The 27,734-nt window shown below is 41.9% G+C and overlaps 1 long non-coding RNA gene across 2 annotated transcripts; it reads right to left on the reverse strand.

Moving 5' to 3' along the window:
* On the reverse strand, positions 1-26,904 carry LOC123577055. Of its 2 annotated transcripts, none has more exons than XR_006701692.1 (5): positions 26,422-26,904; positions 17,272-17,404; positions 17,083-17,169; positions 15,280-15,353; positions 1-133 (listed from the first exon to the last, which is right to left on the reverse strand). It is a non-coding gene; the product is annotated as an uncharacterized LOC123577055 (long non-coding RNA). The 2 variants fall into 2 exon arrangements; XR_006701693.1 differs by lacking the exon at positions 1-133 and adding an exon at positions 1,759-1,850.
* Between the last annotated feature and the right edge of the window lie 830 nt (positions 26,905-27,734).

The raw sequence follows: 27,734 nt of genomic DNA on the forward strand, positions 1-27,734 counted from the left end.
TAAAGTTTGTGTTAAAATCACTTAATTATCAATTTAAACTTCTGAAATATAAATTGGACTACAATAGATCTTAGTGGGAAGTCTTTGTTTCATTCTTCAGGGACAGTAATTATAGTCACCAACAGGATGGCACCTAGAAGATAAAAAAACAGAGGCAAAGATTTCTATTGATGATTGATGTTGTGGAATGACTGCTGTATTTAGTGTCATTAGTGGATTTAATTTTATCTCCAACACTTGCTACCGGTATGACCTCTAAAAGTTTACTTTTCTAATACTCTGTTTCCTCATGGTTCTGGAAACTAATGTTGTGCTGATTATCTACTAAATGCCAGGCTCCCTGCTGGTCCCGTACGTGCATTACTTCATTCAATTGTCAGATCTGTTGGGTGTTTAATGTAATCTATATTATCTAGGTTGGGAACCTGAAAGTCAAAGACATTGTGTAACTTGACCAAAGACAATAGTTATTCAATAGCATCATTAGAATTTGAATCTAATTCTACTTTGACTTCAAGATCTCTGGCTGGTACCATGCCAGTTTGGAGAGATAATATATGAGGGCTGCCTCAGAGAATTTTGAGGTTTGAACACAGAAGTGTATAGGAAAAGTAACTAGTATTATAACTGATACCTACTAATCAACCAAAGAGGGATATCGATTTGACTTTACAAACAGATCTCCAAGTTTTGTATATTGCTTCTTTAAAGCAGAGACTTGGTATATTAATGAATTAATTAAACTTAATTTAAAATCATATTAGTCATACAAACAGATAGCTTTCAGGGGATCTCAATGCCAGAACTTCTAAAGCCTGTTTCACTTGAGGGGTTCAATGCCCACTACACAATTGACCCTAATAACGCTTTCATGTCCAGCTCTAGAGCACACTGTTAAGCCCTTTACATAACACTTACCCTTTTCTATTTCAGTACATACGGGCTACAATTTCAACTTCCAGCACATGAATAATGTTGCTATGCATTCCTGGCTATGGCTCCAGAACCTTCTGCCATACTGCAGGCCTGAAGTGTCAGAGAATCAACGCTCTTCTGGAGCAGCTCCCAAACCGTAACTGATGGAAGGTGTTGTATAAATGGCCCAAGTCTCTCACATCTTGGTTGGGGTAGCCCTAGTCTGTTTCCAAAGTTCCCCAGCCGGATAAATGTCAAGTTGATCATCATGGACACTGGCTTAATAACATGTCCTTTACCCACCTCCCTCCCTTTCCCTACTAAATTATATGCTCTCTAATCTTCACTCAGGGTCAACCTCTGTGAGACTATAAAATGAGACAGATCCTTTTAGGCAATCCCACTGAGGGAGTTTGAGGATGCCAAATAAAAAGCTCCCCTGTTTCCAGCAGAGTTCTGAACCAATTGAAAGTTGTTATATGAAACTCAATTTAAAAAAAAAGTTATGGGGTGCCTGGGTGGCTCGGTCAGTTAAGCATCCAACTTTAGCTCAGGTCATGATCTCACAGTTCATGAGTTCAAGCCCTGCATCAGGCTCTGTGCTGACAGCCTGGAGCCTGGAGCCTGCTTCAGATTTGTGTCTCCCTCTCTCTCTGCCCTTCCCCCCACTCATGCTCTCTCTCTCTCTCTCTCTCTCTCTCTCTCAAAAAGTAATAATAAACATTAAAAAAATTTTAATTAAAAAAAGCTGTTATAAGAGAACAAAGGTAGGGACCATAAATATTTTTATTACTGATGAATCTGGTCAATATCTTGCAAACAACTAACCACATCTAACTATATCTGGGCCTCCTAACAATGACCTCCAGGTAGCCACTTAGTCTCAGGTAACCCTGGACATGGTTTGTCTTGCATCTCTCTGGTCAGAGGTAACCCTGATAGGAGATATGGCATGGAGAGCAAAAGAGAAAGCACAAAACTTTAGGTATATCATCCGGATAGAGGGAAGAGAAAGGTGTGGGGGAAAACATACCAAGCTTACTTCAGCCTCACAAGTCAGTGTCTCTGTCTCCTGGGAGGAAAGTGAGTCAAGAGGCAAAGAGAAGTGAGGAGTATACTAACTGCCAACCACCCATATGGAGAGAAACAGGGGAAACCATGTTTCTAAGTATGTGTTCCAAAAGTTTAGAGCCCATCAATATGCAAGACAACACTTTAAACTTTGATGCCAGCATCCCTTTTAAAAAATGCTTGATTAAAATTTTTATCTAATGTCACTCAAAAAACAATTAGATTCAAAGTAAAACTTTTCCATTTCCTGTATTTCTTGAACTGCCCTGAGAAAATGATCAAGAATATAGAGAGATTACCTGATCTCTTGTTAGCGTTAGATTCTACAGGTGCCAACCAAATCAAGTTTTATAATCTCAATACAAATACTAAGCTGGTAACATGTCTCAAAATCTGCCTCTTTAAAAAACTGGGCAAACATTATATGTATAAGTTACATTATAATGCAAAATGCCCATCTATGTCTTAAACACTCACCCCAATATTTAAAATTGTATTTAAAAAACTTCAGGTAACTGTTATCATTTAAAATAATGTATTCCTGGTATAGCACATAAAAGTTAAGAATAGTTTAATGATGGGCCGCCTGGGTGACTCAGTTGCTTAAGTGTCCAACTCTTGATTATGGCTTAGGTCATGATCTTATGGTTCATGAGATTGAGCCTGACGTTGGGTTCTGTGCTAACAGTACGCAGCCTGCTTGGGATTCTCTCTCCCTCTCGCTCTGCCCCTCCTTCTCTCTCTCTCTCTCAAAATAAATAAATAAACTTAAAAAAAGAGAACAGTTTAATGATGGTTTGTGATTTCATAATTAGCAACTTAGGAAGTTTCGAGATATCTTAAGATGTTGGGTTCAGTGATAAATTAGAGTGGAACAGGAGATTTTAACACTTGTTAAATTAAAAATTTTTAAATGCATTTAGTAGATCTTCTCCAAAGAGCAAATGACCATTGTCAAATAATTTTAATTTTACTTGACGAGAGAGAACTAATGGTCGTCAACGTCTTGCTAAAAGGCACAGCATGATTCAGGGATTTCAACACCAGATGTTCTACTGGAAACCACACAGACCCTCCTCGCATAACCTCCACCCAGCTTTTGCCCACCAGTAAACCCTTATAGGGTCCCTTTGACCTAAGTCAAAAGTCAGCTGTCCATTGATCCCCAACACAGCCACCAGAATCTCTTGAAACCACCGTCATCTCTGTATACGACAAACTCTATTATATCAGCACCCTGTACCGTATTTTCAGGTCTCTGATGACAATTACTATGTATTACTCATCACCTGAATGAAAATTTATTATCAATACATTTTTTTCAATGATCATATAAGCCCCCTAAATACATTCATACAGTTGAGGCATCTAGTTTGAAACACATACCATTAACACTGTCATGTATGAACTATCTTTCCTAAATCAAATACCACAAAATTCTGGGAGTCCTAACTGAATATGTACCCAGGAAAATTTAAATGTAGTATTTTGATTCTCCTATTTCTTTAGTCAATCAAGAATATAAGTAGAGGGCGCCTGGGTGGCGCAGTCGGTTAAGCGTCCGACTTCAGCCAGGTCACGATCTCGTGGTCCGGGAGTTCGAGCCCCGCGTCAGGCTCTGGGCTGATGGCTCAGAGCCTGGAGCCTGTTTCCGATTCTGTGTCTCCCTCTCTCTCTGCCCCTCCCCCGTTCATGCTCTGTCTCTCTCTGTCCCAAAAATAAAATAAAACGTTGAAAAAAAAATTAAAAAAAAAAAAGAATATAAATAGAATATATGTGTAGAATATAAACGTATTCTGTCTAAACATGTGATATTCTAAAGTATGTGCCTTTCTCTTTATTTCTTTTGAAAAAAAATTTTTTTCAACGTTTATTTATTTTTGGGACAGAGAGAGACAGAGCATGAACGGGGGAGGGGCAGAGAGAGAGGGAGACACAGAATCGGAAACAGGCTCCAGGCTCTGAGCCATCAGCCCAGAGCCTGATGTAGGGCTCGAACTCACGGACCGCGAGATCGTGACCTGGCTGAAGTCGGACGCTTAACCGACTGTGCCACCCAGGCGCCCCTGTGCCTTTCTCTTTAATCAAAATTGAAGAATTTAGGGCACTTAACACATTTATCAGACATGTGTATCACAAATTTACTGTGATCCTTTCTTTGCAACATTTAATGCAAAGCTTAGGGAATTACCATCCAATTTTTCAGCCTTCTTTTTCTCCACTGTGTTATGATATAATGTTTTAAGGTAATTATTATATTATTTAAAGACTATTCCTTTATCTTTTGAAAATTCTAGGCAAAAAGATTATTACCTATTGAATTTTGTATGCGAATTAATACAATAGTATATCCAAGAATACAAAGTCATTGCCAATGTAAATACCACTAATTCAGAATTTAAAATAGCCATGACCAGAAGTCGATTTGTAGTTTATCTTTACAAACATTATATAATCATACACATAGATATACACGCATACACACATATACACATTCAACAGGATAATTATTGATAAAATTATATTTGAGTAAATATGAGTAATACAAAACCAAATTTTCCCCCTTCGGATTTTTCTAAAACCTGCCCTTTTTTCTAACTACATAAGAGCACATATCTGGGGTAGAAAATTAGGAAATGAAGAAATGTCATCTGTTTTCACCTTGAGACAGATTTGATGGTTGGTATTTTAGTCTATATCACTAACATACATATTTAGCTGAGTTCTTTTCAGCCATCTCTAACATCACAATATATTTTTCCCTTTGATTTCTTGTGTTGCACACTTTTTCAATATGCCATACATTAACCAAGCATCTATATAATTGTTCTCAAGAACTGCAGAGGAATAGAAGGTAAGTTATGGTATTTTAATGTAGTTGACTAGAGAGGATATAAAAACACATAAAGTGGTGTTAAAATAGCAAGAAAGGATGTTATTAACACATTTAATAAACAGGCAATGATCTATAAAGACCAGGGTGCCTGAGAAAGACTTCATGGAGGAGATGACATGAGGTTTCCCTTATTGATTTAATAAATCAATACAATTTTAGAAAATAAACAGTAAAAGTAAAAACCCTTTATACAATCTTCTCAGAGGAAGGAAAACCAGAACTTGAAGTGAGGGGGTAAAAAAGGCAACTAAAGTTCAATAGTTTAAATAGATGAGAATGAACTATGAAATCATTTGTACCATTTTTATTGAGACTCTACTATGGAGAGTGTTGGAGGTTATACAAGATAAAAAAGGACTTTTTCTCTGCCTTCTTGGATCTCACATTTCTATAGAAGAGAAAATGTCTAAGGAAATAGTAATGTCAATGATCATTATGTGGCAGTATAAAAAAAGGCTACGGTCAAAACACCTATGAGTGCCATGAAAATGCCAAGTGGTAAAAGATTTGTTCTGCCCAAGGACTGAAAAGAGAACCACTGGTTAAAGCATTTCAAAAGCTGGTAGATTTTTTTTGACATTATTTGTATGTGTCTCTCATCCATTCACCCATATACCAATAATTGTACCCATAAAGTATTAACTGAAATAATACGTTTTTCCAATGGAAAACCATCCTTCTTCTACCTCTATCCCAAGCTTTGACAAATGACCCGTGTCTGGCCAATTAAACACCCTCCATGACATCTAGTTGGAGTAACTGAGTCAGATATGGGCCTGGGATCCAAGCCAATGAAAGGCAGGCATGGAATTGCTGATTATGCTCAGCTAATGAGACAAAAGCCTCGAGCTGCGAACACCGTCATAAAGTGGAAACCCGCTTAAGAATACAGCCCAAGAGGGGCACCTGGGTGGCTCAGTCGGTTAAGCATCTGACTTCAGCTCAGGTCATGATCTCACAGTCTGTGAGTTCAAGCCCTGTGTCAGGCTCTGTGCTGACGGCTCAGAGCCTGGAGCCTGCTTCCAATTCTGTGTCTCCCTCTCTCTGCCCCTCCCCTGCTTATTCTCTGTCTTTCTCTGTCTCAAAAATAAATAAAAACATTAACAAAATTAAAAAAAAAAAAAAGAATACAGCCCAAGAGAAGGATAAACTGACAAATGGAGACAAATAGACTAAACTCTAATCACATTACTCAAGGTCTGGAATATAGTTGTGAATAGAACAAACTCCAAACTGGGCTTTTCAGTGATGCAATTTTGAGAAGAGAGGGTGTGTGAGAAACTTCCTTTTGCTTAACCCCCTTTGAGTTGGGTTGCCTTCAGTTCAGAGTGGACAATGTTGAGTGTTGAGTGTTATAAGGAATTAATGATGAACAGGTTATTCTCAGTGAGGAGTCAAATACATATATGTATGTATGTATATATAACAACGTTAGCCTGCGTGAACAAAGAAAGAAATTTTCTGAGACAACCTATCATTTCAAAGTACCGTCACCAGCAACACTTGGCATGGGGTCGTGTATTTTGCTTTTAGATACACCTACCAAGAACCAGAAGCTCTCTATCACTAATTCTGTGAATCATCATCAACAAACGGCACTGTTGTGCTGATAAAAAATACTCTTAGAGCCCTTCCTTTGTTTGTTTTGTTTCAGACATAGGTGTTTTTTATCCTCCGTGCAATTTTTCTTTTCATTGATGTGCCAGTGGTGTTAGAGACAGATTGGTGTGATTCCATTCATTGGCACCTCCTGAAATGAAGGCTGCCACAAAGTAATTACTGGTGAGAAGGTGCCTGGTTTTAGAGTCATCGCCAGTTCTAACAAAAATAGAAATGAATTTTACTTAATCTGCCTCTCAGGAGGCAATTTGTCTCATCATAGAATCTGGAAGCTACTTTTTTTTTTTTTTTTTTAAGGCAACAGGATAAAGACACAGTGAAGATCTGCATGTTTTCAATGAGTGTAGGACTAGAAATTGTTACTGAACTGGAAAATGACTCTAATAATACCAGTAAAAAAAAAAAAAAAATGAGTGAAGATAATAAAAGTTATTTGTCACTATCAAATGCAATGGTTTTCTTCAACTTGTTTGTAAATCCCCATTAGGGAGTAAAAAAAGTGCCTTTAGCTACCACCATCATGGGGTTAGTTCAATGAAACAACTGATTATTTTAAAAGTAACTAGGTCAATGGCCACTGTTAAAGGGACACTAGAGGGGCGCCTGGGTGGTTCAGTCAGTTGAGTGTCCGACTTCGGCTCAGGTCATGATCTCATGGTCCGTGAGTTCGAGCCCCGTGTCGGGCTCTGTGCTGACAGCTCAGAGCCTGGAGCCTGCTTCCGATTCTGTGTCTCCGTCTCTCTCTGACCCTCCCCCATTCATGCTCTGTCTCTCCCTGTCTCAAAAATAAATAAACGTTAAAAAAATTTTTTTTTAATAAATAAATAAATAAATAAAGGGACGCTAGAAAAGGCCATGACTGTGGTAGATTATGGGGACAATTATTCTCACATTATTCCCTAGGATCTTTCAAAAGGGCTAGAGAATGAAACCAAATTGAGAAGAACTGTAGAAAAGAAATGATTATATCAGCATCAGTTTCATTAACACAATTCAGAAATGTGCTCACTGTAAATAAGGGCTACCCAAATGCCAAGTATGAATACCCTCTGAATGCATTCCAACAACTGATTACTAACTACTTGTGTAAAACTGATTGTATAGGAATTCATGAGTTCAACTGCTTTCTTGTATGTTTTGCTTTTGTCTTTTTTGGGGGGGATGTGGAGGTGGGTGGTTGCGGGGTTGTCGCCACATAACAATGGAGGGTTTAGTTTTGCCACCCTAAATAAAAGGTCATGGTGAGGAGGACCATCTGACAGTTAATTTAACCACAGTCTATTGTTAGTATCCCTTAAATTGCCTAGTGGGAAACTATACTTATACCCTTATACCACTATTCTATATGCCACTACTACCTGTGGGTATCGGACAAAGGTTAGCAAAAAAATTAAAATAGATTTTTTGGGGCGCCTGGGTGGCTCAGTCGGTTAAGCGTCCGACTTCAGCTCAGGTCACGATCTCACGGTCCGTGAGTTTGAGCCCCACGTCGGGCTCTGGGCTGATGGCTCAGAGCCTGGAGCCTGCTTCCGATTCTGTGTCTCCCTCTCTCTCTGTCCCTCCCCCATTCATGCTCTGTCTCTCTCTGTCTCAAAAATAAATAAACGTTAAAAAAAAATTAAAAAAAAAATAAAAATAGATTTTTATAAGTGTAGCTTTCCCAAAGCAGAAGTACACATTTTTTAATGAAGCAGGAAAGTAAAATGAAAAGGGTTGGCCTGGGGATATTTTGAGAGAGAAGCAAAGCCTATACCTTTCTTGAATTACTAAGTGAAATCAGCAGACGTTTGTTTGGAAAAAAATGACAAGTATGTTGTAGTTAGTCGTGAATTATCTGAAAGGAGAAATCAAAATCAACCAGCCAACCAAACAAACAAAAAACACAGAGGGAGCCCTCAAACATTAGGAGATGGTGTATGCATTGAAGAGAGAGCCCACACTTTTCTAGTAGCTTCCCATCCCTTGAAGGTACACAGTCCCGTGTCCAGCCCTTGGTGACTTTGAGGCAGTGACCCACCACGTATGGATCAGTCTTTTGTCATCACACTTCCTAGAAGCTTGAATCAGGAAATGGGCCTGGAATCCACTGGTGGATCAGTGGGTATGTGGGCAAAACGAAAACCTCTCCTCCTTCTGCTCAATTCCAACCCAAAGAGTCACCCATGCCCTCTTCTTTCCCTAACCTTCACCTCACACACATCTCACCTTTCTTTAAAGGTCCTTAACAGATAATCTAACTTTCATGTTCAAAGTCCTCCCTGCTCCAGAACGAGGAACAAAGCCACATCTTCTCCTACCAGCTTTCCTGACCTGTTTAATTGAACTAACATTCTTCAGCCATTCAAGCTTGAAAAATATGGTGGCCTTTGATGCATGTTTCTCACCCTCCTTTCCTTTCAACTAGTCATTTGCTAAATATTATCAATTCTACTTCTCTGGTGTCTTTCATATACTTTGCCACTATTCACTTCAAGAGCTTCCTAACTCACCTGTTTCCTTGTCAAATTGGCTGCTATACTAGTCTACATCAAACACCTGAAGGAATCTGATTGTGCACATGTTCATATCAGAAACTTTTCCTGATTCCCAGCTACCCTCAAATGTTACTCCAACTCCTTCAGCCTTCTCTTATCTACACGGTTTCTTACAAGACCTTCATTCAACACTGTTCAACTCTAAGTCCACAGAACCCTAGGAAAAGGTGCAGAGAGCTGTGTGGGCTTTTTGCATACTTTCCCATTTTAAAATTTAATATTTGACTTCTTCACATTTTTTGGCATCCATTCGCCTTGAGTAAATAAAAGAAGTACATCAAATGTATCCACCATGAAATGAGAAAACAAAACAGAACAAAATTAACTAGCTTTCTATGGCACATGGATCTGCTCTGAGAAGTATTATGTAAAACATGCCCCTTAATGCACACAGGTAGAGAAAATCATCTTACCTTGGCATACAGTTAGAATAGATTAGTGATTTCCTAGAGTGAAGTTGGCTTCTTGCACAATCAAGTATGTCCTTTGAATTTCCTTGACTTGACCAAATCTTGAGCCAACAGGAAAGGAAAAGGTGGTAGGATATCTCTGCAGGGAAACTTGCTCATGGTTTCTCACAGTTACCCAATTCATGGAGTTGCAGGATTCCCACTTGGTTTTGATTAATTTTCACATTTCCAACTACCTGCAGGATAGCTCTGCTCTGAATACCTCCAACAGAACATGGTCGAAAGAAATCGACCACAAATCGACCACAGCTTCGCCACTAATCACCTCCTCCTTGAGACCTCCCGACTTTTGTTAACGACTCCACTGTTCAGAAAACACTGATGTAGACTTTTTATTTCTTGCCATTTGGCCATCCTCTGCTTCGCCATGGTGTTGAACTTATCGAGGCTCTTAAATCTGAGTTCTCCTTTGTGCGTCTGATACCATCACTGTGGTTAAAATTCTCACAGCTTCTTAGCTGGAAAGCTTAACTGAGCTCTGGTTTCCTGTCTCCTATTTGAATCTATCCGATGTTCCACGGCTGCACTTCCAGGCACTCGGTCTTGCCTAAGCTCAAAACCTCCTATGGTTACTTTGCAAAGGCAGTGGGTCCAAGTTAAACAGTTTGTGGACAGGCTTAGTAATGCACTAGCATGACACTGACAGGCTTGCCCCCACCTCTTTTGCCCTATTTTCAAGCGTTAGCATTTTTGTGCCCTTAACATCAGTACAGAATGTATGATGCAAATACATCTATGATTGTCTTTTAGAGCTATGTTGCACTAGACAAATCAAAAAACAAAAAAAAAAAGATACTTGTTTAAAGGTTAGATAATGGTTCCATATCATTTATGGAACAATAACAATTCCTGTACAGTTCTCACCCTTTGCCAGACACTGCTCTAAGAGCTCTACTCTATTAACTCATTTAATCATTACAACAACTCTATGAAATGAGTAGAAGGAAGGAACAATACCACAATTCCCTCCCCCCACCGTCAGATTCATTGTTCTAAATCACAGCTCAAAACATAGCATCACCTCTACAATCCTCAAATATTTCTCTGTTGATTTATAATAGGTTCCACTATGTAACCTGGAAATCTGATTCCTGCACGTTGTGACTCTAAGCTGCAGTAACACTTTCTGTTCCACTAGCACAAGGGCGAATGAAGCCTTCCTCCCTAAACACATCTCCTGCTTCCCCACTTCCCCATCTTTGTCCAACTTCCTTCCACTACTCCTAGACCTGCAAGGTGAAATTACACCCAGCCTTCAGGTACCACGTCTTACTACCAGCTGTTTTCCTGAAGACTTTTTTTTAATACTTTTTTGGGAGGGGGGAGGGGCGGGGTGGGGGGGAACAGAGGATCCAAAGCAGGCTCTGTGATGACAGTAGACAGCCCGATTTGGGGCTCAAACTCATGAACCGTGAGATCATAACCTGAGCCAAAATGGGATGCTCAACTGAGTGAGCTACCCAGGGGCCCCATTTTCTGAAGATTTTAATTAACACACCTGAATGTGATTCTCCCTCCCTAATACCTAGTATATCGCAGCAAATCTTTTAGCAAGGACCAGTTTACCACGTTCTGAAATAAATTCCTGAAATGTAGCAGTTTATGAATATACATATTTTTCCCCCACTGTGGTGGAAATTCAGTGAAGACAAGTCCGTGTCATTTTTATCTTTGTCTTTCCCCACAGGAGAATGAAATAAGTTGATGAATAGAAATGATTAGAACAGCACTTACTATATGGTAAATGCGCAATAAAGTATTATTTGCTAGGGAAACTACTGAATTTTCCTGAGAAATTCAGCAGCACCATGGTCCCTTTGTCACCAGGTAGACCCCAAGACCTGACCTTTACTGCCCATATGCTCTACCCTTTTGCCCCAGGAGTTTTGTTAAGCATTTCTTTCCAGCTTATCTCTTAACTCAGGCAAATGGAAAGCAAAACTGCCCCTCGAGGGGGTATCAAGTGCCCTGACAAGACCTCCAGCCAGGCCAGACCACCCAGACCACTGGGAGCTTACGGTCTAGGTCACTCCACGGTCCACCTGCAGGGGCGCGAGTCTGCAGGGGCGCGCGAGTCAGGGCCTAAGCTCAGCCTCCTTTGCATAACATACAGTGTGTGTAGGCATGTTTCCTCAAGGCGCATGCGCCACCTTTTGCTCAGTCACAGTATCAGATGACAAGGCTTTCCTGTCTAAATCTTCACCCTAACCCTGAACAGAAGGAACCCCCCTTCACCCTTTCTCGGAGTCACAGTTTTGGAAGCCATTCCCTGTGGTCTCCTATGTGCTGCAAATAAAGTTTTCTTTGTGCGACAACTCCACCTGGAACAGTTTCTGACGCACCAAGGAGCGAACCGAACTCTCCTTGGTTCGGTTACACCCTGACGTCCTAGCCTTATTCCTATTTTAGAAGTGAAGACGCTGTGTCTCACATATGCTGAATGGCATTCTCATTTTTATGCAGCAAATCGTGGCAGTGTAAGCAAGATTTCGAACCCAGATACTTTTTTACCTTAAAGCTGTCACCAGCTAGACCCCAAGACCTGACCTTTACTACTCACCTGTTCATACTCGCTGACATTTGTCTCACATTTTTCCTTAAGCTTTTCTGTCCAGCTTATCTCTTAACTCAGGCAAAGGACCCTGTGGGGGTAACACCCCATGAAGGAAACCGAAACTACCCCTCAAGCAATAATGACTGCCCACAGGAAGACCAGTGTGAACATAACCCCAGACTCACACCTGCACAGATGGACCCTGGAGTGACCTCTGGAATAAACTGCCTTTACCTCATTGTGATTCTAAAATCTCCGCCCAAGGAGCACAAACCTCATTTACATAACAGTCAATGTGTGTGTTAGGCACATTTCCTAAAGATGCACGGCCTTCTGCCCACCTCTACAAACAAGGACAAGGCTCTCCTTTCTAAATATTCACCTTAAGTCTAAATAAAAGGAACTCATTCACCCTTGCTCTCCGAGTTACAGCTTTGGAAATGATTCCCTGTGATCTCTTTATTTGCTGCAAACAAAGTTCACTTTGTGCAACAGCTCACCTAGTGCATCTGTGACTTGCCAAGGAGTCAGGTCACGTTGGTTCGGTTACAAAGCTAATGCTCTCTTTAGTATATTCTGCTGTCAGCACATCATGATGGACGCCCATTTATTAAATTAAGCACCGATTCTGAGGCGAAAATTAGTATTGAATCCAAATCCTTAATCTCAGACCACGTACATTTTAACATTGTTCGTGTTAAAAAGAGAAGCATAGGTCCAAAATGAGTCATTTAGGCCAAATCACCAAACTGGGGCTTAGTACTTAACCTACTCAATAGTTCAACCTCCCCCAGAAAGGCTTGTTCAAGAATTTCCTCATCCACACCAAAGAGGCAGTTTGTCACAGGGGTCCTCTCCAACACCCACCTCAATAGATGAGGTCATCTGCAAGGTAAGAGCCCTGCTCTTTTCCCCCTAAGGGAAAGCAACTTTGTTGGAAACAATCCTTTCTTTTCTTTGGTTAATTATTTCCTTGCCCCACCCTCTTTCCTATAAAAACCTCGCATTTTGTACAACTCCTTGGTGCCTCTCTCTGCTTGACAGATGGGATGCTGCTTGATTAATGAAATCAATTAATAAAGCCAATTAGATTTTTAAAATCTAGTCAGCTGAATTTTAACACTGCCTTTGGTTATTGAAAGGATTATGGAACCTAATAACGTGTGTGTGCATGGGAGGAGGCCCCATACCAAGCGATTTTCTGACATAAGCTGGGGGTCCTACAATTCAATTCAATGCTGATACTCTTCGCCCAGAGGCAGCATCGATTCTATGGGTTATGTGCTCAGCCCCACAAGACCTCCCCTCCCTTCCCACTTTAAATGCCAGTCACAGTCTCAGGTCCTTACCTATGCTTCTGACCCACCAGCTATAGATTGAGGGTCCAACGACCCCCTCCTTGGGGTTGATTAATTTGCTAGAGGGACAGAACTCAGAAGAACATTTTATTTACTAGATCATGGTTTCTTATAAAAGGATGTAAATCAGAAACAGCCAGATGGGAGAGGAGCCTCAGGCTATATGTGGAGAAAAGGCACAGAGCTTCCAGGGGTCCAAGCGTGGCACCCCCCAGATCTCATTTTCATGAATCCAGAAGCTCTCCAAACCCCATCCCTTTGGGATTTTATGGAGGCTTCATTACATAGGCACAAGTGATTAAATGTAGGCCATTGGCGACTGATTCAACCTCCAGGCCCTGACTTCTCCCCAGATATCTGGCATCTTTAAGTACATTCAGAAAGTCACTTGATTTATATAACAAAAAACACCCTCATCATTTAGAAAATTCCAAAAGTTTCAGAAGCTCTGTGACAGAAATGAGGACAAAGACCAAATATTTCTTATTATAAATCACAATTTCACAGTTGCATATAGAGTTTTACCAGGATGCAGCCATACCCCTTTGTTTACATATTGTTTATGGCTGCTGGATGGCAGTTACTTAGTTATTACAGAATTGTGTGGTTGTGATAGGGCCTAAAATATTTCCCATCTGGGCTTTACAGAAAAAAAAAAAAATGAGAAAGCTGACCTTTGGTCTCCGTCAGTGATTCTCAACTCTGGTGCATATTAGAATCACCTGCCACGGGGTCCTCCTACCTCTAGAGACTCATTACATTACTCCGGGGTGGAAATGTGGGCATTTATGGTTTTTAAAAACCTCTCAGGTGATTCTAATGTGCAGCTATGCATAAGAATCAATGACTAGGAAATGATTTTACAAGCTGATTGTGATAACAATCAAAACCACTGGAGACAAAATTGGAAAATATGACCAAGTCACAATTCAGAATTTTGTAATATGCCTGGTTGGTAAAGATACTGGTATGATTTACTCAGTGATTGCATGGCACTCACAGTGTATAAGCACTAATTTTGTGGCTCTGATGATAAAGCCACTGGAAAGCAAAGAGAGGAGCCCCGTAATAAAGTCTGGGATGAGTCTGACACCTACTTGATTTCCCTAAACAAAACTACATTTTATTCCAGAGGATCAGACAAAAGGCAGTTAATTAGAAGATCATTTGTGCCTTGATTAGAAGCCTCACTCTGTGAACAGTACAGAATGCCACTTGTATTAAACACAATTGAAACAAAAGGAACACAACCACAGTACGCTTGTGTTGTCAATTATCTACCTAATCGGCTTATAATTGTAGCTGCTGCTGTCATCTGTATCTCATAATAAAGAATAATTCTTTATAAAGAATAGCCCCCCTCCACACACACATGTAACCTCCAGTTCACATTTATGTAGAAAGGCTTATAAATCATTCAATCACAATTTTTTGGCTGTATGTGTGGTGTGTGTGTGTGGGCGTGTGTGTGTGTGTGTGTGTGTGAGAGAGAGAGAGAGAGAGAGAGGAGAGAGTGAGACAGAGAACAACCCAAGCACTACTAAGATTAAATTCTGTAGCTTGTGCCCTTCTAATTTAATAGAAATGTGGCTGTTATTGTGAACTACAAAAAGAGATCCAAAGAGGAATCAGTGTGTGAAGAGAATTTCTCTAGAGTTTTCATACTCACCCATCTCATAAAAGATGCTTTCATGCAATACTTCCTACAGAGTTTGAGGAGCTCCTACAGATGTAAACTAGTAGGAAGGATATTCAGAGTATGACACAACCAGGGTCCAGAATTTACTATCCAGTGTCATTAGAATGAGTTCCGGTAGCCAGAGAGAAATCGTGTCCAAAGCTCCCACTAGGCGCTACTCACTGTGAAATTATCTGCCGTCTTGCCATCACTGAGCCTGTGCCCCTAAGATCCTCACAGAGTTGAATCCTTTGCTACTGAAAGAGAAGGGATGATAACGGAGACGATAATATTTACAGAAATCATTTCCTTCCCCTTCACTCTTGCCAACCTGTATACAAGGAACTTCTAATACTCAGAAAGAATGGGGAAAAAGAATCTACCCCTCTTCCCTCTCTCCCTGTTGGCAGAGGGATCATTTATTTGATTGGTGAGACCACTGAAGTTACTACTGTCAATTGTCCTTACTTCTCTCTCAGGCAGGGCTAATATGGTAAATGCTGATTGTGCTGCTTGGATCTCGGGATCTTGCCCTTTCTACGCTTGATAAGGTGGGGGGGTTGTCTGTCACCTTCCATATATCCAGCCAGATGAGTGTGTGCTCTGCAAATGCAGCCTGCCATCCCACCTGCTTTTTACGTTTAGAGAGGAGAAAGGATCTGTTAGGAAACCTAAATTCATGTTTCTGCTATGTTGTTGTTGTTGTTGTAATGTTTATTTATTTTTGAGAGGAAGATGGAGACAGAGCACAAGAAGCAGAGGGGCAGAGAGAGAGAGAGGGAGACACAGAATCCGAACCAGGCTCCAGGCTCCGAGCTGTCAGCACAGAGCCCGACGTGGGGTTCAGACTCACAAACTGAGAGACTGTGACCTGAACTGAAGTCAGATGCTCAACCAATTGAGCCACCCGGGTGTCCCGTCCTTCTAGGTTTTTTAATCAAAATAGGCAGAAATAAAGCTGGCCCACTGATTCAGAATGTGGAGGGGAAAGGCATGTGATGATCTAGTAGCTTCAAACTCACAACAATACTCTTTGATGTATTTATAACTATTCTTCCTATGATTCAGAGCACAGGCTCTTCATACTAACCCGATGAGGTCACTGAAATAGGTATTTGTTTCAGATCACTTTTGAACCCTTCTGGCTATCCCTTCTTATTGTGTTCATTCATCAGCTAAAGGATCTACTGCAATGTATTCCTCTCTCTGTCCATCCTTCCACCACACCTCCAACAAATTCTTTCTTTTTTTAATGTTTATTTATTTATTTTGAGAGATAGAGCAAGCAACAGAGAGCACACTAGCAGGGAGAGGGGCGGAGAGAAAGGGAAAGAGAGAATCCCAAGCAGGCTCAATGCCATCAGTGCAGAGACTGATGCGGGGATTGATCCCATGAACTGTTAGATCATGACCTGAGTGGAGATTAAGAGTCAGACACTTAACCGACTGAGCCCCCCAGATGCCCAGCATTTATTTATTTTTGACAACACCCATTGTCCCAAACGTTGGTGTTCCTTCTCCAACAAACTCTACCAAGCAGACTGGTTATTCCTCCTAAGAAGATTTTTCAGTCCCTTAAACAAGCATAAGGAGTCACAAATTGCTGGTAAGAATACACTTAGGTGTAGAGAGGGGAAGAAAGTGAGATTGTCAGTTTCATTCTCTAAATAAAAATTTTTGACTCCTACTATGTGCTAGAGCACTGGAGATACTAATGCAAAACACCTGTGGTCTCTACTTTCAGAGGGATCATATTCTATTGGCTAGTTTAGTGGTACAGGGGAGCCTGGATGGTTCAGTGGGTTAAGCATCAGGCTCTTGCTTCCAGCTCATGATCTGTGGTTAATGAGTTTGAGCCCCACACTCACAGTGAGGAGCCTGTTGGGATCCTCACTCTCTCTCCCTTTCTCTCTGCCCCTCCCCCACTCGCACTCTCACTCTTTTTCAAAATAAATAAATAAACTATGAAGTTTAGTGGTACATTACCTTGGCCAACCATTGGATCCTCTACAGGCCCCATTTTGTGCCTTTGTTGCCCCATGACTGTGCTGCCCCAGGACAGTACATGTGGTACTGTGGAAAGAAGGAAATGCTGATAATAACACAGCTACAGAGAAGAAAGGCAAGGGCAAAAGCCATTTGGGGAACCGTCAACAGGAGTTCTATTTCTTGTACCTTTTCTTCTTTGCCTCATTCTAAGTAAGGACATGAAGGGAATTTTGTGAAATCTGTTCCCCTTCTTCCCCAAATCACAGAACCAGAAAAGTAGCCATCAGATAGAACAAAGCAGCTCTCATCCTCATGGCAACTAAGGACAAAGACAGAAAGAAAAAAAAAATACAACCTCAAGTAGAAATAGGGTACTATCATTTAATAAACTTTTATTTATTTATGCTTTTAATTTTAATGTTTTTATTTATTTTTGAAGGAGAGAGAGAGAGAGAGCATGAGCAGGGGAGGAGCAGAGAGAGAGGGAGACACAAAATTCGAAGCAGGCTCCAGACTCTAAACTGTCAGCACAGAGCCCAACGGGGGGCTCGAACCCACAAACTGTGAGATCATGATCTGAGCTGAAGCGGGACGCTCAACCGACTGAGCCACCCAGGTGCCCCCCATTTAATAAACTTTTAAAAGCAAAAATTATTTCTCTATTCAACTGTCTTCTGGAAGAATTACCTAAAAATTAAAAAGTAAATAAATAATGAATATGAACAAGACTGAATGTAGTAAATAGCCAGAATTGTTTCAAATTACTGCTGAACATTTTTGTAGAGATGGCCCTGAAGCATCAAAGACTCTTAATGATGCAGCAATCAAATAAATGCAATTTGCACAACACTCTACATTATTATTATTTCAGTAATGAGGAGCACTTCTCAGAGATTGGTTCTACATTAACATACTGGAAGGCAGATGGCCATCATAATTTTAAGAATATCATGAGTTAATCTTGGCCTTGGCTTCCTTCAAACATTACAAATCATGCAACTTTAAAATCTGTCAGCTTGAGTGCAAATTGTATCTTTTATGTTTTTTTTTTTTAATAAGCTCTAAAATTTTCTTCTTGAGAGGATTCATCAGTCTCTCATGGATTGTGGAGAGAGCAGGGAATCTCGAAGAAGTCAGCTCAGTTTGGATAATTGCAACAAACATTGTAATCTTTACTAATGACTCATAAACGTTAATCTGATTTTTGAAATGAACTAGAAGACAGCCATCGAATTAGGTAGGTCCACAGTTTGTTGGCATGTTAACAATATATTAGTGCAATTTTTTAAATTTCTGGTGGTTGGTTCCTTTTACATATGTTTCCTTCTATAACTTTTATCATGACATTCTCCTTATGGTTTTTAAAAATCAAGTCTGAAATCACCAATGGTCCTCCTCTAAGAGCACACAAAAAGGTAGAAAAATCTGTTTTGAAATACTAATGCTGCTGTTTCTCAGCTGAATGTCTTTGGAAAAGTTATATAGCTTCTCCGAAGATTTCTTGTCTGTAAAATAGGAATAATAGTACCTACCTTCAAGGTTAGCATCAAGAATAAAGAAATTTTACAATATTCTCACTTGTGCAAGGCAACCCACATGAACCTAATCTCCACATATATTCATTCATTCATATAGTCAACATTTTCCCAATTATTCTGCTCTGATATATGTATCAGTTCTCATGCAAAAAAATATATATATAATTTTGCTGAAAGGTATTTGAACCCTGAGAAAAATGCTAAAAACCAAATTATTCATGGTTCTCCTGCTGAGTTCAGGTTTTAGACTTGAGATGTGAGTTTTGGCACTGGCGTGGGAATGGTTAATGGCTGCCAACAAATGCTGCTGGCCTCTAAATATATTATCATTTGCCCATGTGAATTATCTCCTCATGTTTTCTGAGAGAACAGTGCTTACCTGAAATGCTGCAGTATCATAAAATCATTCTTCAATAATACATTCTGGGTGAAGGGGGGATATATCAGTCAGACAAGATTCTCAGGCCACAAGATTTAAGTAATCAAGTCAAGTAATCAATGGGTTTTATAGCTCATAATGGACAAATTCATCTTTCACTTAAATAACCTGAGTAGCTAAAAGCTTTTGGTAATTTTCTCATTATAAAATTCAGTTGTTTAAAGACAAACTGTTTTTCTAAAATCGACCAGGCATATTCTGTAAATCACAGTTCTGGCACCTTGCTCTTACAACCCCCTATAAATACCTTCCTTTCTGAAGTAGATTTCGGATTCATAGAATATTCATTTGTGTGCCTGGACACTCCATCAAACAAAAAAAAAATTCTGCATGATTAAACAGAATATATTATTCTGCCTCTGTATTTGCATAATAAATCAGACCTACACTGTGGGTCACTGAGTGCTAGTTACAGCATCTAACAAGTTGTACCTTCAACCTAGCTCTCAATTTTTAAATGAAAATAATTTTAAAGGAATACAAAGTTTCCATAATTATTGAATTGCAAATGGGTATTCAAGAATATGTGAGCTATTTTAATATGAACATTGCAGCTATGTGATGCCAAAGCAAATAATTCTGTCCATTGTACAGATCAGGGTTTGACCTATCACACAATGGCTCATACACCTACTTTTGCGATTGAATACTGTATCAGGGTATCATAGATATAAAATTCTTTCATAGTCCAGGCTCAAGTATCAACAACGGGATGTCTTTGCTTATATCACTCTGTATTCTCCCTATTGCCTGTTTAGGTAAAAAGATATTAACCATAATATCCTCAATGGAGGGATATACAAAGATAACTGGACTCAATTCATAAAACATCCAACCATTAAATGTTTAAATTGTTAAAATATTAAAATTGAAAGTAACAATGATCCAAAACAGATCCTTGGGGTCCCCCGGGTGGCTCAATAGGTTAAGTGGCTGACTCTTGATCTCGGGCTCACATCATGATCTCATGATTGGTGGGATAGAGCCCTGCATTGGTTGGGCTCTGCACTGACAAGTGGAGTCTGCTTGGGATTTTCGCTTTCCCTCTCTGCTCCTAATCTGCTTACGTGCATTTGCACTCTCTCTCAAAATAAACATTAAAACAAAACGAAACAAAACAGATCCTCATTCTGTTCACAATTAGCTATATAAATGCCTTATATATGAAAAAATGTTATTCAGAGTCTCTGTGATGATATGACAATTGAATTTTTATTTGTGTTTTTTTTTTTACATGTGGATACTTGTAAACAATGGAAAAATATATTGAATGTAAAATACACAAACTAATAACAGTGCACATATATATTAGAGTGGATGTTTCCAAGCAGGAAGCTAAATTATATTCTCTCAATGTTTTAGATTTATCTGATCACGTCTGAAGATGGGTGAGGCAGGCCCTCCAGAAGACTGTTTATATAATGGATCCAGTAACCTTCTGAGAAATATCATATCTCAAGAGAAAAGAGAGTTGAGCAGTACTAAATTGGTCCAAGAACGATAAATTAATGCCAAAGAGCAAGAGTGGTCTTGAGGAGAGAAGAGTATTGATCATTTATAATCCAATCTTCATGAATTTATGTCTGACAGTTGAGTAGATTGGCTAATTTTTTTTTAAATCAGTAAAATAAAAGAACTGTCTTAGTGAACTCTGTAAAAACATACAGGAAATGAAGTAGTTCTACTTTGTACCTGGGAAACAGAATAAATCAAAAGTAGGGGAATGAACTACCATCTCTCTAGGTCTTATGTATGTGAATATGAAATATGAAAGTTCGTGTGAGCAAAGATATAGACCAGAGAAAGAAGGAAATAACATAGAATATCCATAGCCTCAACAGAAGACAATGGAATAGAGAAGAAACAAACAAACAAAAACAAAAACAAAAACAAAAACGGCATATAAGATGCCCCCTGGAGAGTATGATAACTGTTTGGGTTGAACTACATGTTTGTAACTTTTCTCCCTCTGATTTTATCATATATGAACAGTGCAGGAAAAAAGAATAGAAAAGGCACAAATTATAGCAAAAATAATTCACTTTTGACCTTACCAAATCAGGAAGAATTAGAGGAAAATGGAGTTCTTGCAGGTGAACACAACCAACAATAACCACAACAAAATTCTACTACTGTTATTGTGATCTTCTGTTTACTCTTAACTGGGATAATCTTGTTAATTTCCTATGTTCCCATTAGAATACTGTAGTTTCCCTAAGTATAATACTCCTTGTGTTACAGAACCTGGTCTGGACCACCTGGCAGAAGAACCAAGCAGCACTTGGAGCTCTTGGAAGGCAGGAAGTTTATTTTACTTTGGTGGGCTCAGAAGAGATCACTCTCCAGAGGTCTGAATCCCGTAAGCAGAGGGAACAGTTTATAGTCTGTTACTTCTGCATTCGCATTAGAGCAGCGAGTGGAGTGGGAAGAAAAGCCTGGAAGGGGAGTCTTTGGCTGGGGGCTGGAATTTTCCTATCAGTCCTGTTGGCCATCTTATAACAGATTTTTCCCTATCATTCCCCTCTTTGATGTCCCTTTAGACAGATCTAGGCTGTATTAGAGGGCATCATCTTCATTTATTACGGGCTCGTCCTTTCCCTTAGTTCCCTGACTTTGGTTGTGACCATTCCTGACTACTTTACAAAGTAACAGCATTGTTCTCCAAGGAAGATGTTGGTGTCCCCTTTCCTGGCAACAAAAGTGCCTGTCTGTTTTGGAGGGCAACTCCTGCCAGGGAACTTATTTGACTCTGTAGGGACACTAGGGAGTCGGCCACTCGTTAGTCCCACAGAAGAGCCTATGCCCCTTATGTCAGTCCCTATCCCGGTGGCTATCCCTGCCCCTGGGAGGACAGGTAGCAACACTCCTCATTTAGCCTGGGCCTTAAGGCTGAAGGTTAATCTAAGCACCAACTTTTATCTTGAGAATGATTTAATCTCTTTTTCCTGAAGCTTGAGGCACATACATCAGTGAAAACTTTCCCAAAATGGCATTAGTAACCTTCTTACTGGCAGGCAAACCAGCAGACCGATAGAGGTTTACATCACATTTAAGCTTTTCAACCCCTCAGATTCTTCCACTGAAGACACCCTGCTCTTACAAATGGGGCCCAGATCAGAGGCAATCAATACCAACAAAACATCCTATCCATAAGAGGAAGGTGAGTGCGAGCAGGAACCTCTCGCTGTTTCCCCAACTTTCTGGGGCAACCTCTGCCAATCCGATGGCAAGGAGTAAGGACAGTCTATTCATTTCATCGGACCAGTGATTCCTCAAGCTTCTGCCATGGGTAGACCAGCCAGCTTCCAGCGTGTGGCTGGAGCAGGGCTGAGATTGGATTTGGGCAGTCTTTCAATTCTGGGGCTCCTCAGGATTGGCCCTCTTGACTCTGGAGTGGTGGACCCATGGAGTGATACTTGTGACCTTGAGGGCAGTAGGGGTGGTCGGAATAACAGTATGAGGCCCAGTCCACCGGGTTTGAGAGGGTCTTTTTTCCAGTCTTTGACCTAGACCAAGTCCCCTGGTAAGAAAGGGCGTACAGGGGATCCTAAAGAGATTGGGGCCCTCTCAATGGTATATCGTTGTGTTCTCTTACTCCCTTATCCCTTATTTGGTGCAGGTTCCCTGGGAGGCTCCCTAGACATGGAGGGAGCCTCCCGTATATTAGTTTAAAATGGGAGAAACCTTGAGTTCCTGATGTGTAACGGACACGCAGGAGGGCCAGGGGCAACAGGTCCGGCCATGGGAGGTCTGTTTCCTGACATAACTTGGCTAAGGTTCCCTTGAGTATGCAATTCATCTGCTCTACTTTCCTGAGCTTTGAGGCTGGTTTGTATAATGTCAGCCAGGAACATAGGCCTGTTATCCCTGTGGATTGTGGCTGGCAAGCAGAACCGGGGACAGGGGACAATTTCTTCTTTGAACTCCTGGTGGGGGTCTCAGTGCAGATAAGGGAGGGAGCTATGTCTACCTCCTTATTAGCTGCTATCTTGGCTGCTTTGTCTGCTAAACAATTTCCTTATGCTGTAGGGTCGTCCCGCTCCTGGTGTCCTTTGCAGCGTAGAACTGTAACTTCTTTTGGACGCCGAAGGTCTCAAGGAGCATTAGTATTTTCTCCTTGTTCCTGTTGGTCTCTACCGCGGTGAGGAGGCCCCTCTCTTTGTGGATTGCCCCATGTATGTGTATGGTAGCAAAGGCGGTACCGGGAGTTGTTGACGAGCTTGTCTTTACTAGAGCTGAGCGCTCGGATTAAGACGTGTCACTGCATACCCTGTCATTTGAATGCCCTCTGTGATGAAACTGCTACCATCACTGAACAAAGTGAGGTCTGGGTTCTGTAGGGCCTGGTCAAGAAGATCTGCGCAGCTTGTGAATACCTTATCTATCACCGCAGAGCAGTCATGATCTGATGTCCTTCAGAAGGTAGGAAAGTTGCAGGGTTCAGTGTCCATACTGTTTTAAGAGTGACCCGTGGATTCTCACAGAGGATTCCTGGTATTGTGTTAGCTGAGAGTTAGAGAGGCATGAGAGACACAACAGCATGAGGAACCTTGACATTTAGTTCTTGTCAGGGTGAGTTTATCTGCCTCCTTAAAGAGCAGAACTGTGGCTGCTAGCTAGTGCCCTAAGGCACGGTGGCCATCCTGCCGCCATCGGGTCCAGCCTCTACAACAGGTATGCTGTTGCCATGGCCAAGGGCCAACGGTCTGTGTGAGAACCCTGAGGATGACCTTTACCTTCTCATGCACAAAGAGATTAAAAGGCTTTTTATATTTGGCAGGCCAAGGGCTGGTGTCTGCCCCAAGGCGGACTTTATCTCTAGGAATGTGGCTTCAGCCTCCTCTTTCCAGACAGGGGGTTCTCGATCTGGCCCTACCAAGAGATTATAGAAGGGTATTACCAGTGCTGAGAATCTGGGAATCCGGATTTGGCAGAATCCCACAGCCCCTAGGAATTTTCATAGCCCCTTCTTAGTTTGGCGCTGGGGTAGGGAGGTCTCTGGCCCTAGTGCTCATTTTCCTTGGGTAAGGAGGAAGCCTAAGTATCGGACTTGCTCTTGGCAGATGTGTGCCTTTTTTCATGAGACCCGATACTCTGAGTCTGACAGGAGTTGGTGGAGGGCCCTTCTGCCCTCTGTACAATTCTCTCAGGTATTGCTGGCAAGGAGGAGGTCATGCACGTACTGGAGAAGGGTGCAGTATGTGGCCTCCCTTGGAAAGCCAGCAGTCTCCAGCCAGTGCCTCCCCAAAAAGGGTGAGGTGAGTTTTTAAACCCCTGTGGGAGGCACGTCCAACTCAGTTGCATCTGATGCCCTGTGTCTGGTTCAGTCCATTCAAAGGCAAACAAGGGTTGGATCCTTGGGGGGAGGGGGGTGCCAAGAGAAGGCAGAAGAAGGCATCCTTTAAGTCTAGGCAGGTAAACCATCTGGAAGAATCTGGGATCTGGGTGAGGAGGGTGTACAGGTTCAGGACCACCAGGTGCAAGGAGCTTGAACTGGTCGGTACTTTCCTACCGGATTCTTTACTGGCAAAAGCAGGGTGTTCCAGGGTGACTGGGACTCAACCAGAATGCCTGCTTCTTTGAGTCTGGTCAGGTGTTCTTGGATGCCTGCCCTTGTCTCTTGTGGGAGGGGGTATTGCCGCTGTCTCTGCAGTTGAGCCCCTGGGATTAACTCTACAATGACTGGGGCCTGGTTGTGGGCAAGTCCGGTGGGGGAGGGGAGGGTTGTCCTTGGCCCATACAGTGGGAAAGGCAGTCCTGAATTCGGGCGGGCCACTTGGTTGGGCTTGGGTGCAGAATAGCCTCCCTTTGGGTCCAATTGGAGGCTGGTGTGTCCCATTGGCTCAAAGGTTATTTGGGCCCCCAGTTTTGAGAGTATATCCTGGCTGAGGAGAGGGATAGGGCACTCAGGTAGGTAGAGGAATTCATGCCGTACCGTGTGGCCCCCAAATTCACATAAAAGTCATAGTTTGGCCCCTTACTTTTATTTTGACATGGGTTCATGGGGGCCAAGAAGTAGTGAGCCTGGTCCCCTCAATATGAATCTATTCCTGCTAGGCCTATGAGGTCTTTTTTGCAGGGTTCTTGTGCATATCAGCTGGGTTTCTGGGACTTTCCCCAGTTGGAATATTTATTCTTTTAATGTCCTTTCTCCTTGTAGTAGGAGATCCCTTGCTAAAGAGGCTTGGGGCCTCCCCACATTTGACGGCTGCACCTTCCCTGTCCTTTTGTCGTGTCTCTCTTCTGCCTCGGATCAGACAGGGTATAAGCCTCGCAGAGACCCTCAAAATAATCCCCGGGATTCCCCTTGCTGCAGGGCATATTCATGGGCTTCTTAGCCCCTGCTCAGATGCCCTGGAGGACAGCCTCTTGGTACCAGCAGGTGTGGACCAGCATCTGGAGGATGCCTGAATCAGGCCAAGGGCGGAATTTGGCCACTGATCTGGGGGGGAGAGAGGATCTGCTGAGTCCGGAGGTGGTGGGGAGACTGAAGGTGGCGGAGTATTCGGATACCGGGGGGTTCATTTAGCGGGGTAAGATTGGTTCTTCTCTGGATCACCAGCAAGAATTTGTGGAAGTCAGGACTTCTGCTGACCTTCCTTGGGCCACTTTGTCGAGGCCACTAAGACACTAGCGTGTCCCTGTTTGTTGCAGGTAACTCGCACCCAAGGGGGAAGGGTTTGTGCAATCTCTAACCAGGAGTGGATATAAGGGAACTGATCAGGATAACCTGGGTCTCTGTCAACAACATGCCAGATGCGGTGCACCATTGGGACACCTAAGGTTCCCTCCGAAGGCCATCCTACACCAAAAGTAGGCCATTCCAACTCGCATAGGGTCCTTACCTGCCGGGTGTCATCTTAATTCCATAGTCTCCCAAAAACCCCTTCTTTGCTCTGTCCTGACCCTGCAATGTTCCATGGGATGGAGTCAAAAAGACACACAGACGGGTAGGGGTGACCCCTCTAATGAGGAGACCAGTCAGATGCCCGTCTGGCCGTGTCCCAAAGGAACCTAGATGACACTTAGCCATAGCGGTCTCAGCTTTGTGACTTACTACTGGAAACTATTCCGATGCCGCCATAGACTGTATGCCATTCACCACAGAATCACAGACAGGCCCACTCAGACTCCATGGGCTTCTGGGGACCTTAAGAGTGCCTGCCCATGGAGCCACAGAATCGAACCTGGCAGGCAAGCCAGACCCAGTCGCATATTCACTCACATACACACCAGAGGTTAGGACATTCCCTCCCACGGAATTTCTACCTGTGAGACCTCTCAAGTCTCCAGGGAGTGATCAGGTCCCCCTTCTGCCCCTATGGGTGGGCCAGACTGAACTGGGGCCCCAGGCCTTACCTGTATCCGACGTCAGGTCCAGATCCTCCACGGCCAAGTCTCCTCCAGTCCAGTGGGAACGGCAGACAGACTGGGGCCGGCCTGAGGCCACCGAGAGGGAGACTGCCGAAATTCAGGCAGGGCGCGCCTTCTCGGTTGTGATTCCTCGTTCCGTCACCGCCTCGCCGTTTTCCCAAACCGGTGGCAACAATGGGCCAGCACGGTTTCCCGGTCAGGAAACCAAATGTTACGGAACCTGGTCTGGATCACCTGGCAGAAGAGTCAAGCGGCACTCGGAGATCTTGGAAGGCAAGATTATTTTACACTGGCAGGTCAGAGATCAGTCTCCAGAGGTCTGAGCCCAGGCATAAGCAGAGGGAACAATTTATAGTCGGTCACTTCCGCATTCCGTATTAGTAGTCATTTGGCGCATGCGGGGAGCGGGGTGGGAAGAAGAACCCGGAAGGGGAGGCTTCCTGTGGGGACTGGAATTCCCCTGTCAGTCCTGCTGGCCATATTGTAACAGATTTTTCCCTATCAATTGTACTCACTGACTCATTCCTTGAATAAACCATTTTGCACGCTAGAAGCATAGGTCATGAAACCAACACAGTCTCTAGATAGTCGCATATATTTGTTCTTCTCTTTGTTGCGTGCTGATGATCTGGGCTTACTTTTTTCCCCCTTGATTTTCTTTTCTTTTTTTTTTTTTTTTTTTTTTTTTTTTTTCTTTTTAATACATACTACAGCAGTCTACCTCCTCCGGAAGAAATCAACAGAATGATGAATACTGACCCTTGGGGCATAATTTCATGTCATTAGCACAGTGAAACCAATGGCAGTAGCAAAATGATGCATTTTTTTAAGGCTCTCTGCTCCGTCCCATTTCTGTGGTTTTTAATATGCTATTAAAAGTCAAGATTTGTCATTTTCTCAGAAAACTGAATGTCTGGGACGATATTGCTTTCATTTATTAATGCTTCAACAAATGTTCATGTCCACAATGTCATCAGACAGAACCCTAAAAATTGCACCATGACAATATAACACAACTGAGTTGTGGGTTGTGGTATAAAAGACATCAACCCAAGGCATTACAAGAGGAAGCATCTTTTGTTCAAAAACTTCATAGATAAAATTATTTAGGGATTTAAACTGAACATTTTGAGGCACGGTGTTTCAGCTCCATATCTTTAACCAGTTTCTAAACATTTGTATCCCCACAAATTGCATATTCCCTGACACGTGACAGATTTTTAAAAAAATATGTATTGAATAAACGAATGAAGAAATCCTTCAAATTTGAGAGTGCAACAGAGTTGCAAATACCTACT

The sequence above is a fragment of the Leopardus geoffroyi genome, chromosome D2 (genome assembly GCF_018350155.1).
Source record: "Leopardus geoffroyi isolate Oge1 chromosome D2, O.geoffroyi_Oge1_pat1.0, whole genome shotgun sequence".
In the NCBI taxonomy this organism is placed as follows: Eukaryota; Metazoa; Chordata; class Mammalia; order Carnivora; family Felidae; genus Leopardus; species Leopardus geoffroyi.